Raw genomic sequence first — 14770 nt, forward strand, 5'->3', positions numbered from 1 at the left:
GTAACTTGAGAAACTTAACAGAAGACCATGGGGGAAGGGAAGGGGAAAAAATAGTTTCAAACAGAGAGGGAGGCAAACCATAGAGACTCTTAAATACAGAGACCAAACTGAGGGTTAATGGGGGGGTGGGGAGAGGAGAAAATGGGTGATGGGCATTGAGGAGGGCACTTGTTGAGATGAGCACTGGGTGTTTTATGTAAGTGATGAATCATGGGAATCTACTCCCAAAACCAAAAGCACACTGTATACACTGTATGTTAGCCAACTTGACAATAAATTATACTAAAAATTTTTTTAAAGTATTCATGTGTAGGATTGGGGCACCTAGGTGGCTCAGTTGGTTAAGTATCTGACTCCTGGTTTCAGCTCAGGTCATGATCTCAGTTCATGAGTTCAAGCCCTGTGTTGGGCTCCATGTTGCCAGTGTGGAGCCTGCTTGGGATTCTCTCTCTCCCTCTCTCTCTCTGCCCCTCCCCTGCTCATGCTCTCTCTCTCTCTCTCTCTCTGTCAAAATAAATAAATTTTAAAAAAAACTTTAAAAAGGTATTCATGTGTAGGATTTAAAGCAATGAAAATAGCTAATGTGTGTTTAATATGAGGCAGATATTGTTCCCTGTGTTTTATGTGTACTCATTTAAGTTTCAGGACTTTTTGTTTCTCTCTTTAAAAAAAAGTTTTTTTAAATGTTTATTTTTGAAGGAGAGGGAGAGAGACAGAGCATGAGCTGGGGTGGGGCAGAGAGAGAGGGAGACACAGAATCTGAAGTAGGCTCCAGGCTCTGAGATGTCAGCAGAGAGCCCAATGCAGGGCTTAAACTCACTGAGATCATGACCTGAGCCGAATTTGGATGCTTAACCAACCTAGCCACCCAGACACCCCCTTTTTTTTTCCTTTTTTAAAGTAGGCTTCATGCTTGGTGCATGAAATCATGACTCCAGGCTTGAACTCACTACTGTGAGATCAAGACCTGAGCTGAGATCAAGAGTCAGGCACTTGACTGAGCCACCCAGGTGCCCTTCATGACAACTTTTATGAAGTAGGCATCACTGTATGTTTTTAAATGTTTGTTTGTTTGTTTGTTTGTTTAGAGAGCAAGAGAGCAGGGGAGAGGCAGAGAGAGAGGAGAGAGAATTTCAAGCAGGATTCACACTTAGTGCAGAGCCTGATGTGGGGCTCTATCTCTCCCATCACGACTGTGAGACCATGACCTGAGCTGAAATTGAGTCAGACACTTAATCACCTGAGCCACCCAGGCACCCCACCATTGTCATTTTTGTTTAAAAACCAAGAAAGCTGAGGAACAGGAAAATTAAGTAAGTTATCCAAATTCACACAGCTAGAATGTGATGGAGGCTGTCTGGGAACTCTCTTCAGTGTGATTTCAGAGGTAATATTAACTATTCCACAGCCTCTCTTTATACTGGGTTCTGCTTGAGCAGCCTTGAGAGGTTGAAGGTCCTAGCAATGCAATAACAAAAGATAAATAAAAGGCATAAGGATTAGAAAGGAAGAAGTGGAACTTTTTCTCAGAAAATATAATTGCCTTGTCTCAAAAGAACCTACAGATAAACTTGCAATTTATATATTTAAAATGTACAAATTTAGCAAACTTTATGGATACAAAAGTAAATTAAAATTGTATATGCTAGTAACAAAAACTTAGAACATAAAACTTTAAAAATACTATTTGTAGTGACATCAAACAACAAAAGTAACAACAATAACAAATGCCTAGAAAAAACATTCTTGATTGAAATTAAAGAAGGCAATAAATGAAAAAATATACCATGGTCATGAACTAGAGGACTCAATATTGTTAAAATGGCAGTTCTTCCCAGATTGATTTATAGATTCAATGCAATTGAAACAGATTTTTTTAGTTAGATTCCATTTATTTATTTATAAATGTTTACTTATTTTTGAGAGGGAGAGGGATAGAGTGTGAACAGAGGAGGGGCAGAGAGAGAGGGAGACACAGAATCGGAAGCAGGCTCCAGGCTCTGAGCCATCAGCACAGAGCCCGACACAGGGCTCAAACTCACAAACTGCGAGATCATGACCTGAGCTCAAGCCATATGCTCAACCAACTGAGACACCCAGGTGCCCCTAGTAAGATTTGAAATGAATTTTGATAACTTGATTCTCAAACTCATATGGAAATGCAAAAATAATGAGAAGAGCTAAGACAATCTTGACAAAGACCAAATTTGGGGGACTTTAACTGCTAGGCATCAAGACTTATTAATAAAGCTATAGTAACTAAAATAATAGACAAATTGATATATAGAATAGAATATAGGATCTAGAAACAGATCCTCATGCAGTCATCTGATTTAGGAAGAGTACTACTACAGTGACATGAAGAAATGATGATCTTTTACTTAAGTGGTGCAATTGAAAAACCTTGACCCTCTACTTCACATCGTGTTCTGCTTATCTGTCACTGCATAATAAACACCCCAAACTGTAGTGGCCTAAAACAACAGTTATTTTATCATAATTCAGTTTTGTGTGCCAGGAATTTGGGTAAGGTTTATTTGGGTAATTCTTCTGCTCAATGTGGTGTTAATATCGGTGGTATTCAGCTGGTGGATAGGATGATCTGGAGGGTCCATGGTGACTTTACTCACCTATCTGGCCCCTCAGTGGGTTCGGATGGGTTGGAAATCTAGGCTCAGCTGGGACTATTAATTAAAACATATACTTGTCTTCTCCAGCATGGTGGTCTCAAATAATTGGGCCTATAAGGTGGCAGCCCAAAGCTTCCTGAGTGTTCCAAGAGGCCAAGATTAAAGCTGGAAGGCTTTTTCTAACTAGCCTCAGAAGTCTCAGAATGATATGTATGCCACATTCTATTGGTCATGTAAGTCACTAAGGCTAGCCCAGAATTACAGGGGTGGCATCTAGACTTGGCCTCTCAATGAGAAGTTCAGCAAAGAATTTGGGCCATCTTTATCATTCTAGGTGGACCATAGACCGAAAGGTGAAATATAAAACAAGGCTTTTAGGAGAAAGCATGGGAGAAAAATCTGTATGACCTTAGGAGTAGGGAAAGATTTCTTGACACAGAAAGCATTAGAACTAATCAATAAGACAGATAATTCCATACAATGTTGGTTAAAGGTGACTTAAACAGGATATATAAATGGCCATAGGAATATGAAAATGTGCTCAACATCACTAGTTATTGGGTAAATGCAAATTAAAACCACAAATCCACCCACCAGAATGGCTAATACTAAAAAGATTGACAATTCCAAGTGTTAACAAGGATGTGCGGCAATTAGAATTCTTACACACTGCTGACAGAATTGTAAACTGATACATCCACTTACAAAAAATGAACATATGCATATCTCGTGACCTAGAAAATTCACTCTCAGAGGTATACTCATCAATAATAAATGCATATGCTCACCAAGAAAATGTAACAATGTTTACAGTATATGACCTTTATTAAAAAAATTGGGAAACAACCCAGATGTCCATCGACAGTAGAATTATAAATTAATTGTGGTATATTAATGCAATTTTTGTTATAATACTAATGAAAACAGAACAAATTATAGCTACCATATGACAAGGTAGATGAACATTATAGATCTAATGGTGAGCAAACGAAGCCAAGAACAAAAAAGCACATACTGTAAGATTCCATTATGGGGAGCTCAATAAAGGCAAAATTAATCATGGTGACAAATCAGAATAATGATTCCATCTGGGGTATATTGACTGGGAGGGAACCATCTGAGGTGGTGCAATTATCCTTGGTTATGATCTGTTGGGGAACACTCATACGTTGAGCTCTGCATATAAAGTTTGTGCCCTTTTCTCTACATACATCAATAAAAAAGTTAAAAATTTTCAAGTAAAAGCTTAACTGAAAAAAGGCATGTACTATGCAAATGCTGTAAGACACAAGATGTTTCCAGTCTGTCTACATACCCGTTCATAACTGCTATGGTCTGAATATATGGTCCCTCCAAAACTCATATGTTGAAAACCTAATACTCCAGGTAATGGTATTAGGAGACAGGGTCTTTGGGAGGTGATTAGGTGGCAAGGACAGATCTCTCATGAAGGAGATTAGTTCCCTTATAAAAGTGGCCCCAGAAAGCTAGCTTGTCTTTCCACCATGCGAGCTTACTAGAGAATTCTGTGAACCAGAAGAGGACACTCATCTTTGCACCATGATCTTGGACTTTCAGCCTCCAGAACTGTGAGCAATAAATTTCTGTCATTTATAAGGCATCCAGTCTGTGGTATTTTGTTACGCCAGCCTGAATCGACCAAGACAATAATCATACCTGGAGAGGCCCATTAAAAGATTGGATTCACAATATGAAATTTAAGAAATTTTATATGTTTAGAAATACTTTAATGAGTAAATGTAACAACAATAAAGATCATTCACAAGTTTGCTATGAACTCCCAATCTCCCTCTCTGAAAGTCTGAGAGGAACAATCTTCAGTGTGATTAGGGAGAGAGCCTCCAGCCTGGTCTGATCTAGTGTATGGTCCTGTTTTCTTTGCCTGATTTGGATTTGGATTCTCCTCATTCCTTTCTTCCTGTCATGTTTTTAATGTTCCCTACTGTGGATGTTAGGAACATGTGATTCCTTGAATTCTAGACCCATCTCCATTCTCTGTTTAGAAATGTGGCTCCTTCCACCAAGCCCCGCACAATGCACCTGTTTGCATGATATGTCAACCTGGAATTATCTGTGTTCTAGTACTGCTCCCCAAATCTTTCCAAGCTGGGCCCTCTGAATTCACTCCTTCACCTAACAAAGCCAGTGTGTTTATTCACCGTGAGCAGGGCTCTTAAAACAATTTTGGAAGCTCTATGTCATTTCAGATTTATTAAAATGTTTTCATAGCCATATAACTTTTTTTTTGCTACAAATTTTTTTGAAAGGATTTTTTTGCTTTCTAAATAACTTAGCTGCAAGTAAGTTCCTTAAAATACCACAGGGTGTGATTCCTTGCCAATATTGGGAAGTGATAAAATGTAACTTAAAAATAGATTTCAAATATAATGACTTTTTAAAGTATTTATTTTATTTATTTTATTTATTTTTGAGGAGAGAGATAATGGGGGAGAAGAGCAGAAGGGGAGAGAGAGAATCTCAAGCAGGCTCCGCGCTCAGTGCAGAGCCTGATATGGGGCTTGATCTCATGACAGTGAGATCATGACCTGAGCTGAAATTAAGAGTTGGACACCCAACCAACTGAGCCACTCAGGTGCCCCTCAAATATAATGATTTTAAAATCAACACTAAATTTGGGGCACCTGGGTGGCTCAATCAGCTGAGTGTCCAACTCTTGATTTTGGCTCAGGGCATGATCCCAGGGTCATGGGATTGAGCCATGTGTCAGGCTATGTGCTGAGCATACAGCCTGTTTAGGATTCTCTTTCTCTGTCCCTATGCCCCTCTCCACCTCTCTCTGTATCTCTAAAAAAATTTTTTTTAATCAACACTAAATTTAATAATTAGTAAAATAATTTAACTTATAATTAATCATTAATTTGATAATCAATGCTTTATATTTTTATTAAAAATTTTTTAGTTGACACACAATGTTACATTAGTTTCAGGTGTACAACATAGTGATTCAACATCTCTATACATTATGCTGTGCTTACTACAAGTATAGCTATCATGTCACCATACAATGCTATTACAATATCATTGACTATATTCCCTATGCTGTATTTTTATTCCTGTGATTTATTCATTCCATAACTGGAAGCCTTTATCTCCCACTCCCCTTCACCCATTTTGCCCATTCCCCAACACCCCCTTCCCTCTGACAACCATCAGTTTGTTCTCTGTATTTTTAGGTCTGATTCTGCATTTTGTTTTTTAGACTCTGCATATGGGGAAAGTCATATGGTATTTGTATTTCTCAATCTGACTTACTTCAATTAGCATTATACCTTCTAGGCCCATTGGTGGTGTCCCGAATGGCAAGATCTCATCCTTTTTCATGGCTGCATGATGTTCCTGTGTGTGTGCATGTGTGTGTGCGTGTGTGTGTGTGTGCATGTGTATCACATATTCTTTACCCATTCATCTATTTTTAATTTTTTTAATGTTTATTTATTTTTGAGAGAGAGAGAGAGAGAGAGAGAGAGAGAGACAGAGTGTGAGTGGAGGAAGGGCAGAGAAAGAGGGAGACACAGAATCCAAAGCAGGCTCCAGGCTCTGAGCTGTCAGCACAGAGCCCGATGTGGGGCTCAAACTCATGAATTGTGAGATCATGACCTGAGCCAAAGTCGTATGCTCAACTGACTGACCTACCCAGGTGCCCCTTTAGCCATTCATCTATTGATAGACACTTAGAGTGCTTCCATATCTTGGCTATTGTAAATAATGCTGCTATAAATATAGGGGTGCAAATGTTTTTTCAAATTAGTGTTTTCATTTTCTTTGGGTACATACCCAGTACTGGAATTACTGGATCAAAAGGTATTTCTTTTTTTAATATTTTGAGGAGACTCCATACTGTTTTCCACAGTGGCTGCACCAACAGTTCATGAGGGTTCCCTTTCCCCCACATCCTTGCCAAAACTTATTTCTTATCTTTTTATTTTAGCCATTCTGACAGTTGTGATATCTCATTGTAGTTTTGATTTGTATTTCCCTGACGATGAATGACATTGAGCATCTTTTCATGTGTCTGTTGAGTATCTGCACATCTTCTTTGGAAAAATGTCTCTTCAGGTCCTCTGCCCATTTTTAAATCAGATTATTTCTTCTTTTTTGTTTTTTTTAAAAATTTTTAATGTTTATTTTTGAGAGAGAGAGAGAGAGAGAGAGAGACAGAGCATGAGCAGGGGAGGGGCCGAGAGAGAGGGAGACATAGAATCTGAAGCGGGCTCCAGGCCCCGAGCTGTCAGCACAGAGCCCGACGCGTGGCTCAAACTCACAGACTGTGAGATCACGACCTGAGCTGAAGTCGGACGCTCAACCGACTGAGCCACCCAGTCACCCCTAGATCAGATTATAAAAGAAGCCTGATTGTGTAGTTTCCATGCAAGTTCTCTTTCTGTGTATCTGTTCTCTTCTGTTATTGGTCTGCTCTTAGTTGTGCCAGTAGGAGGAGGGTTTCAGAATTTGTTTTCACTGAAAGAATCATTTCCTAATTAGAGTCAAAGCAGCAAAGGAAGCCTCCATTGAGTTGAGACACAAACGCCCGTGTTGGTTAAAGCATTAAACATACTCTCTCCTTGTCACTAGCCCTGCGTAAGAATCAGGATAGGGATGTCACTGTACAATTTAACCATTTTGTGATGGATATAATGTCATGAATATCAGGTTTTTAAAAATATTTGTATTTATATTTGAGAGAAAGAGACAGCATGAGTGGGGGTGGGGGCAGAGAGAAAGGGAGACACAGAATCCGAAGCAGGCTCCAGGCAGCACAGAGCCCGATGCGGGGCTTGAACTCCTGAACCATGAGATCATGACCTGAGCCGAAGTTGGACGCTTAACCGACTGAGCCACCCAGGTGCCCCATGAGTATCAGTTTTATGGTGAATATCATATCTCAAAAGTGGTCCATGGACTGGGGCTGGGCCACCACTATCAGTAGCCAACAAATAGATAAGAACAGAAAATGAGAGTATTTAGAACATTATAAGGGCAATTTGAGAGAGTAATTTTATTCTGTGGAATGTAATAATAAGAAGTTGGGCTGTGTTTTAAGTTATTTTGTTTAGTAACTTATTTTTATCATATTTTTCAAAGGTATTAGATCATGATGGGCTAGGGAAAAAAAGGTCTTTTGCCATAGATGGTATGAGAAACACTGATGTACACCACACTTAAATATAGTTAAGTTCTTGACACACACTTATTTCAACAAATAAATTAATCATCATGTGGTTTTGGCCATAAACAATAAGTTTCCTTCTAGATATTGAATTTCTCATTTGAAAAAGCTCTCTGTTCTGAAACGTCTCATGTTATGTGTGGTAATGAAGAAATTCCTCTGAGTACAAAGATTTTTAGAGAAAACTGATACAATCTTGATAAGCTATTCAGTGACAAACTATATGTTTAAGTAGAAGTACCTTCTTGCCCTTGCCCTTGAAAATTGCCAAAGAATCAGTGTGAACGCCAAAAGTAGATTCTCTTTCATCATGAGCCTGTACAATGTACAGTACACTTGGGTGATACACACACACACACACACACACACACATATATATATATATATACACACATTTTTTTGCCTTCACATATGTGAATATGATTTCATGGAGTTTTCCAAATCCTTAGTAATCTTTTCCTAAAGCAATAGACTGTGGTTAAATGCAAATAGATGAATAACTCTGACATATTTTTTATCTGATATTCTTTTTTTCTTGATGACAAGATTTTTACATTTAAAGTTTACATTTGGGGCGCCTGGGTGGCTCAGTCGGTTAAGCGTCCGACTTCGGCTCAGGTCGTGATCTCACGGTCCCTGAGTTCGAGCCCCGCGTCGGGCTCTGTGCTGACAGCTCGGAGCCTGGAGCCTGCTTCGGATTCTGTGTCTCCCTCTCTCTCTGCCCCTCCCACGTTCATACTCTGTCTCTCTCTGTCTCAAAAATAAATAAAAAAAAATAAAGTTTACATTTAAAGGTGATTAGACTTTTATGCTATAAGAAATATGAATGGAACATTTAATTTATTAAAGCAACTTTTATGGGGATTGAGATAGAGAGGGATTGAAATGCCACATTAATTTTTAAAATCTTTTTACCATTTATTTCCATGCATGTGACTACAGTATATTGAATTTTCCAATATGCTAATTGACCCATTTCAGCAAGTACCCAGGCTGGCCAGAGGTTTTGTTTATCTAAATATTCACGGTTTTAAATAACAACTGAAGGGCATAGAGATGACTTAATCATACATAAAAGATGGAAAACAAGATCATCAACCTCTAACGACCTTGTTTTTGTTCTCATCTCTCATCTTTCATGATCTTTCTCCATTGTTAGATACTGTTGACCACTTCTGTCGTCACTGGGTTGATTCAATCTGCTACCTGCTTCTCCTCATCACCACCTGCCCCGCTCTGTTCTCCTGTCACTTAAGTGTGGGCGTAGCTCATATCTGGTGCTCAGCCTTCTTCTTCTTTTTTTTTTTTCAACGTTTATTTATTTTTGGGACAGAGAGAGACAGAGCATGAACGGGGGAGGGGCAGAGAGAGAGGGAGACACAGAATCGGAAACAGGCTCCAGGCTCTGAGCCATCAGCCCAGAGCCTGACGCGGGGCTCGAACTCACGGACCGCGAGATCGTGACCTGGCTGAAGTCGGACGCTTAACTGACTGCGCCACCCAGGCGCCCCTCAGCCTTCTTCTTGATTGTACCTCACGTGGGAGAGTGTGGCTTTGACTATCAGATGAATGGCTCCTAGAAGGGAATGATGTCTTTCAGCTCTCTCTCTTCCATGTTTCTGTCTACAAATTCAGCATTACAGCATGGCACATGGAATACTGAAATGTTCCCAGTGGTCAAATATTAAATAATTCAGCTAATGATTTTCTTCTTTCAATAGTGACAGAGTCTCTATTTTTTGCTTCCCAGACTCTTTGTAGCTAACTTGAAATAAAGCAGAAATGACAGAGGGGGAAAAAAACCCACAATTGCTCTTGTTAAAATTAAAATTAAAACTGCCAGTTATTTTAACAGCAAAAGATGGGTTTATTCAGGAATGAAAGAGAATTGCAATCTGGGACAAACAGGCTGTCATAAAACTGTAGGCAAGTCTGGCGGACAAAGGAGAGGTATGCTTTTTTAAGAAAAAAGGGGGCGGGGCGCCTGGGTGGCGCAGTCGGTTAAGCGTCCGACTTCAGCCAGGTCACGATCGCGGTCCGTGGGTTCGAGCCCCGCGTCGGGCTCTGGGCTGATGGCTCAGAGCCTGGAGCCTGTTTCCGATTCTGTGTCTCCCTCTCTCTCTGCCCCTCCCCCGTTCATGCTCTGTCTCTCTCTGTCCCAAAAATAAATAAAACGTTGAAAAAAAAGAAGAAAGGGGGCATGTTGAGAAGGCTGTTATGAACTAAAAGTCCATTGCTGTAAGCTAAGAGTTTGAAGTGTGGTGGCTTTTCATTGACTGAGCTGTTGTAGGGGTGGGGAGATGGGGGTGGGTGGTGGAGTAGGGAATGAGGAAAGTATCTCTTCTTCTGGCTGGAATAGTAGAGTTGTATCCATGTACAAGGTCAAGTCTGGGCAAGGTCAAATCTGGCTCTTCCTGTTGGGTCTGTAATTGACTATGATCTTAGTTCATGACAGCTCCCCCTGCTGAAACTTCCTGACTCCATTTTAATGAGGTTTCCTACTACTAATTTTCACTTTCTCAAGGAGCTTAAATTCCAGTAGTGCATGCACAGAATGAAATAAGTTCCATATCAGAAGTATGCACAATGGATGTGCTGTGGGAACACAGAGTAGGAAGTTGGATACAATCAAATGGTGGGCATTAAGGCTGAGGAAAGTGTAGGTGGGGGCAATAGCATATACAGCCTAATGGAGACTTAGCAAGTGTTCTTTTGGTTCAATAGGCTGAGAAATGAATCAAAATTAAGAGCTCAAGAATGGGAAGAAGGATGTAAAACAAAAATCAGTAAGCAGATAGGCCAGTAAATTTTAGAGTTGTTACTAAGATTATAACACAATGAAAATGTAAACAATATTTCTTAGAAGATAAGATATATAAAGTAAGAAAAAACAGAATAATTGGATCAGAGAGCTCAGTTAAAACTAGTAAGATAGGTAGGGGAGAGGTTGTCGTATTTCACAGGTGGAAATCATGATTGATTTTTATACAGAAATACGGGTTCAGATGTATTTATTATGATAACTATTATGTAAAGATGACAATAGTATAAATAGGGCATATGACCAGTAAGTTCTAGAAAACAAGAAAAAGCTAATACAAGTCAATGCAGCAAAAGATAGGATTATAAAGAAGGGAAATAGCAAGAAGTATAAAAATAGCATACAAGATGATAGTAGTATACTAAGCATATTGCTTAGAATAATTAATATGAGTGCTCCAAATGTCCCTATTATAAGACTAAGACTCTTAGGCTGGCCTTCAAATGCAAAATCCAAATATTGCTATTTACATACTACAGATACACTTAAACCTGAATGACCAGATAGTTCAGAATAAGGACATTTAGCTTCCACACTAAAAAGTGTGTGTAATATGTGAAGAGAAAAGATATGCTTTCTGTGATTAATGAAAATTGACAAGTTTTCAAGAGAACTATTGATAGTCTATAAAAATGTGCTGAATTCTAGGAGAGATTATCTAAAGGGACTATGGTCTTTTAAAAGAAAGAAAAACCCAGAGAAGATCAAAAGTGAGATAATTTCTTGAAAATCAGATCAGTCTTGTACCTTCTTAGAAAACTTAAGATCTATGAGAGAGATGCTAAAATATGCTGTCTCAATGAACGTGTTATGGCTTCAGAGACACAAAATTAGAGGTATTTTTGTATGAGATCTGATGTTCCAAAGTGATTCTGAAGTAAAGTGGGCATGGTACACACATAGTTGAAAACAAAACTCAATTTTCCGATGAATGAGTGAGTTGCTAATAACTAAAAATGTTAAAAGGTTTTATCTTGTGTTCCTAATGAATTCTTTATTGTCTTTGAATTTTCTATTAACATGCTAAGTATTCAAAATATCTGTATTTAGGAAATCACATAAAATTGAAGGCAATGGCTCTCTCCTCCGCCCATCGAAGATGCCAAAAGGAAAGAAGGCTAAGGGGAAGAAGGTGGCCCTGGCCCCTGCTGTTGTGAAGAAGCAGGAGGCCAAGAAGGTGGTCAATCCCCTGTTTGAGAAAAGGCCCAAGAATTTTGGCATTAGACAGGACATCCAGCCCAAAAGGGACCTTACCTGCTCTGTCAAATGGCCCCACTACCTCCGGCTGCAGTGGCAAAGGGCTATTCTCTATCAGTGTCTGCCTCCCAGATTAACCAGTTCACCCAGTTCTTGGACCACCAAACATCTCTCAGCTGCTTAAGCTGGCCCACAGGAAGAGACCAGAGACAAAGGAAGAGAAGAAGCAGAGATCGTTGGCCTGGGCTGAGAAGAAAGCTGCCAGCAAAGGGGATGTCCCCACTAAGAGGCCTCCTGCCCTTCAAGCTGTGGTTAACGCTGTCACCACCTTGATGGAAAACAAGAAGGCTCAGCTGGTGGTGATTGCATATGGTGTGGATCCCATTGAGCTGGCTGTCTTCCTGCTTGCCCTGTGTCGTAATATGGGGGTTCCCTGTGGCATCATACGGGGGAAGACTAGGCTGGGGCATCTGGTTCACTGGAAGACCTGCACCACTGTCACCTTCACACAAATTAACTCAGAAGACAAAGGGGTTCTGGCTAAGCTGGTGGAAGCCAGCAGGGCCAGTGACAATGACAGATATGATGAGATAGCCTGTCACTGGGGAGGCAACATCAGGGTCCAAAGTCAGTGGCTCGCATTGCCAAGTCAGAGAAGGCAAAGGGTAAAGACTGGTCACCAAATTGAGCTAAGTGGACGCTGTTGAGTTTTCTGTACATAAAAGTCATAAAAAGTTCTCTTTCGGCCAATGTCAAAAAAATTGAAGGCAAATGATAAACCAGAAGGAAAAAAAAACCCTGTATAATGGACAGCAAACGGATACCGCTAAAGTATTCAGCTCTGTCATGTAGAGGGATCCACTTTCTCTTCTTCACCGAATCCCTGCACGGGCCATCAAAGTAGAATTTTCAACCATGTGGTAGAAAAGGAAGGGGATTTCCACCCTAAAATCTGTCCTACTCAAAGCTTCAGTGAGATTGAGATTGAGAGAAAGAATTGATCATGAAGGGGTACCACTTACACAGGCTGACTCTCTGTGCTGGTGATTGGGGGCTGAAACTCATGGTTCATAAGTACCAGCCCTGTGTCAGGCTCTGTGCTGACAGCTCAGAGCCTGGAGCCTGCTTTGGATTCTGTGTCTCCTCTCTCTGCCCCTCCCCCACTCACACTCTATCTCTGTCTCTCAAAAATAAACATTAAAAAAAAAAGGAATTTCTTTCTTTATTATTATTATTTTTTTAATTCCTGAGCTAACTTTCAGGACTTGTGCCTTGGAAGAAAGCTAGGCTTACCTGGAGTATATCTCACCTGGAGGAAAGTGTTAATTCCAGCTAAGATGTTGTTGAGTCTTCAAGCCCTGTGCCTGAGGTCTAGATCCCCCCCTAGGAAGGGGAACTATCTACAAAGCTCATCTTTGTAATTTTGCTGGGGGCCTTGTGAGGATGTGTATTTCAGCCCTTTCTGGGTTCTTTTCTCTTTTAGATCTGCCTACCCCAGAGCCCCGCATGTATTTTAGGGTCCTTTTCTCCTAGGGGAGACATTGTCCCCTGAATTAAGAGGCCTATGGTTTATGCACAGAACTGGGCGGGGGGGGGGGGGGGGAGAGGGGGGGGGACCGGTGTGAAGTCTGATTAATTCAGGAGTGAGGTACTAGCAGGCATTAGCATTTGGCCTCTAAATTCCCCCAATTATCTTTGTCAGTATGGAAGCTGATAATTTGATTTGATTTCTGTATTTGGAGTCTTTATCTGCCATTTCCTCATGATTAGATTTAGGTTATGCAGTCTTAGCAGACATAACCACATTGTTGAGGTTTTGTCCTCAATACCTCAACAGTATATAATTTGACCTAGCATAAAGTAAATAGTTACTATATCTCACCTTACTCATATTTTTTATGACAAAGAATTTCTCAACTTTTTTTTTTAAAAAGTAGTCCATGAATTGATTTAATAAACAAAAGCTGATTTACTTAGCATTTTATGTGTGAGTGTGTTTGTCTCAAAGTTGATGATGAAATATAAAACAGAAGTCAGGTTGCTCAAGACTGACCATTCCAAGCGGCAAGTAATAAGATGGTGTCCTCAGACCCAGTGAGGATGCTTCATGGAGACCATCTGGAGGGTTTTCATGTGTTCCTTCAAGTGGGAGGGATGCAGGGACTAGCAGCTGACCCACAACCACAGAGTCTAAAGGTGAGCGTCACTGGCCTGAGCTCCACTGACTTGTAGCAGAACAAGGGAAGGTGGCCCCGCGGGAATCCACCACAACTTCTAGCCGCTGGTGTGACAAGGGATGCTTGCACTCCCCATGAACCCGTGAGGCCCCACAGGAGGGAATCCTACTGGGTTGTTCCGAATGGGACTCCACACAAAGGGACTGACCCAACAGAGGGGTGGGCTATAAGAAACCAGTGGCTAAAGAGGAAGTTGTAAGTGGCCAGCTGGAGGAGGCATGGTGTACGTCAAAGGAACCGTAGGCGAGAGATTTCCAGTGATGGAAGTTGTCTCTGAAAAAGCCACAAAACCACTCCAAGAAAGAAAGAATTGACATTTAGAACATCCCTCACAGAGAGGTTATCTCTGCCAGAGTATAACTAGCTGTACTGTAACTGTACTTTTATTTACCCTGACTTCTTTTCACTCACCTTATTCCAATCCCTGAGAGGTCCCAAGGCCTCAGCTAGGGAGTGAAGGAGACGGTAGAATAAGAGGTAGATACGAATCTAAGCACCCCCATTTTGTTTTTCATTACCAGCTTCCAAGCCTGCAGTAGGCCAGAGCCCCCAGAAGGAAGAAGTTTTAAATTTGATGAGAATAGAATTTTGGTTACTATGCTTAAATAGATTTTTTTAATAGTAGAAAAAGAGATACTATGTTTCATTGACTCTAAGATGCTATTGACGATAAGAT

At 40.4% G+C, this 14770-nt stretch overlaps 1 pseudogene; it reads left to right on the forward strand.

Annotated features, from left to right (window-relative positions):
* The window catches only part of LOC124510213 (60S ribosomal protein L7a-like), a 123311-nt pseudogene extending 110300 nt beyond the window's left edge, over nt 1-13011 (forward strand).
* The last annotated feature ends 1759 nt before the right edge of the window (nt 13012-14770 follow it).

This window comes from Lynx rufus, unplaced genomic scaffold (genome assembly GCF_022079265.1).
Source record: "Lynx rufus isolate CCGP_SWC_20201006 ecotype Redwood Valley unplaced genomic scaffold, mLynRuf1.p SCAF_15, whole genome shotgun sequence".
NCBI classification, from domain to species: domain Eukaryota; kingdom Metazoa; phylum Chordata; class Mammalia; order Carnivora; family Felidae; genus Lynx; species Lynx rufus.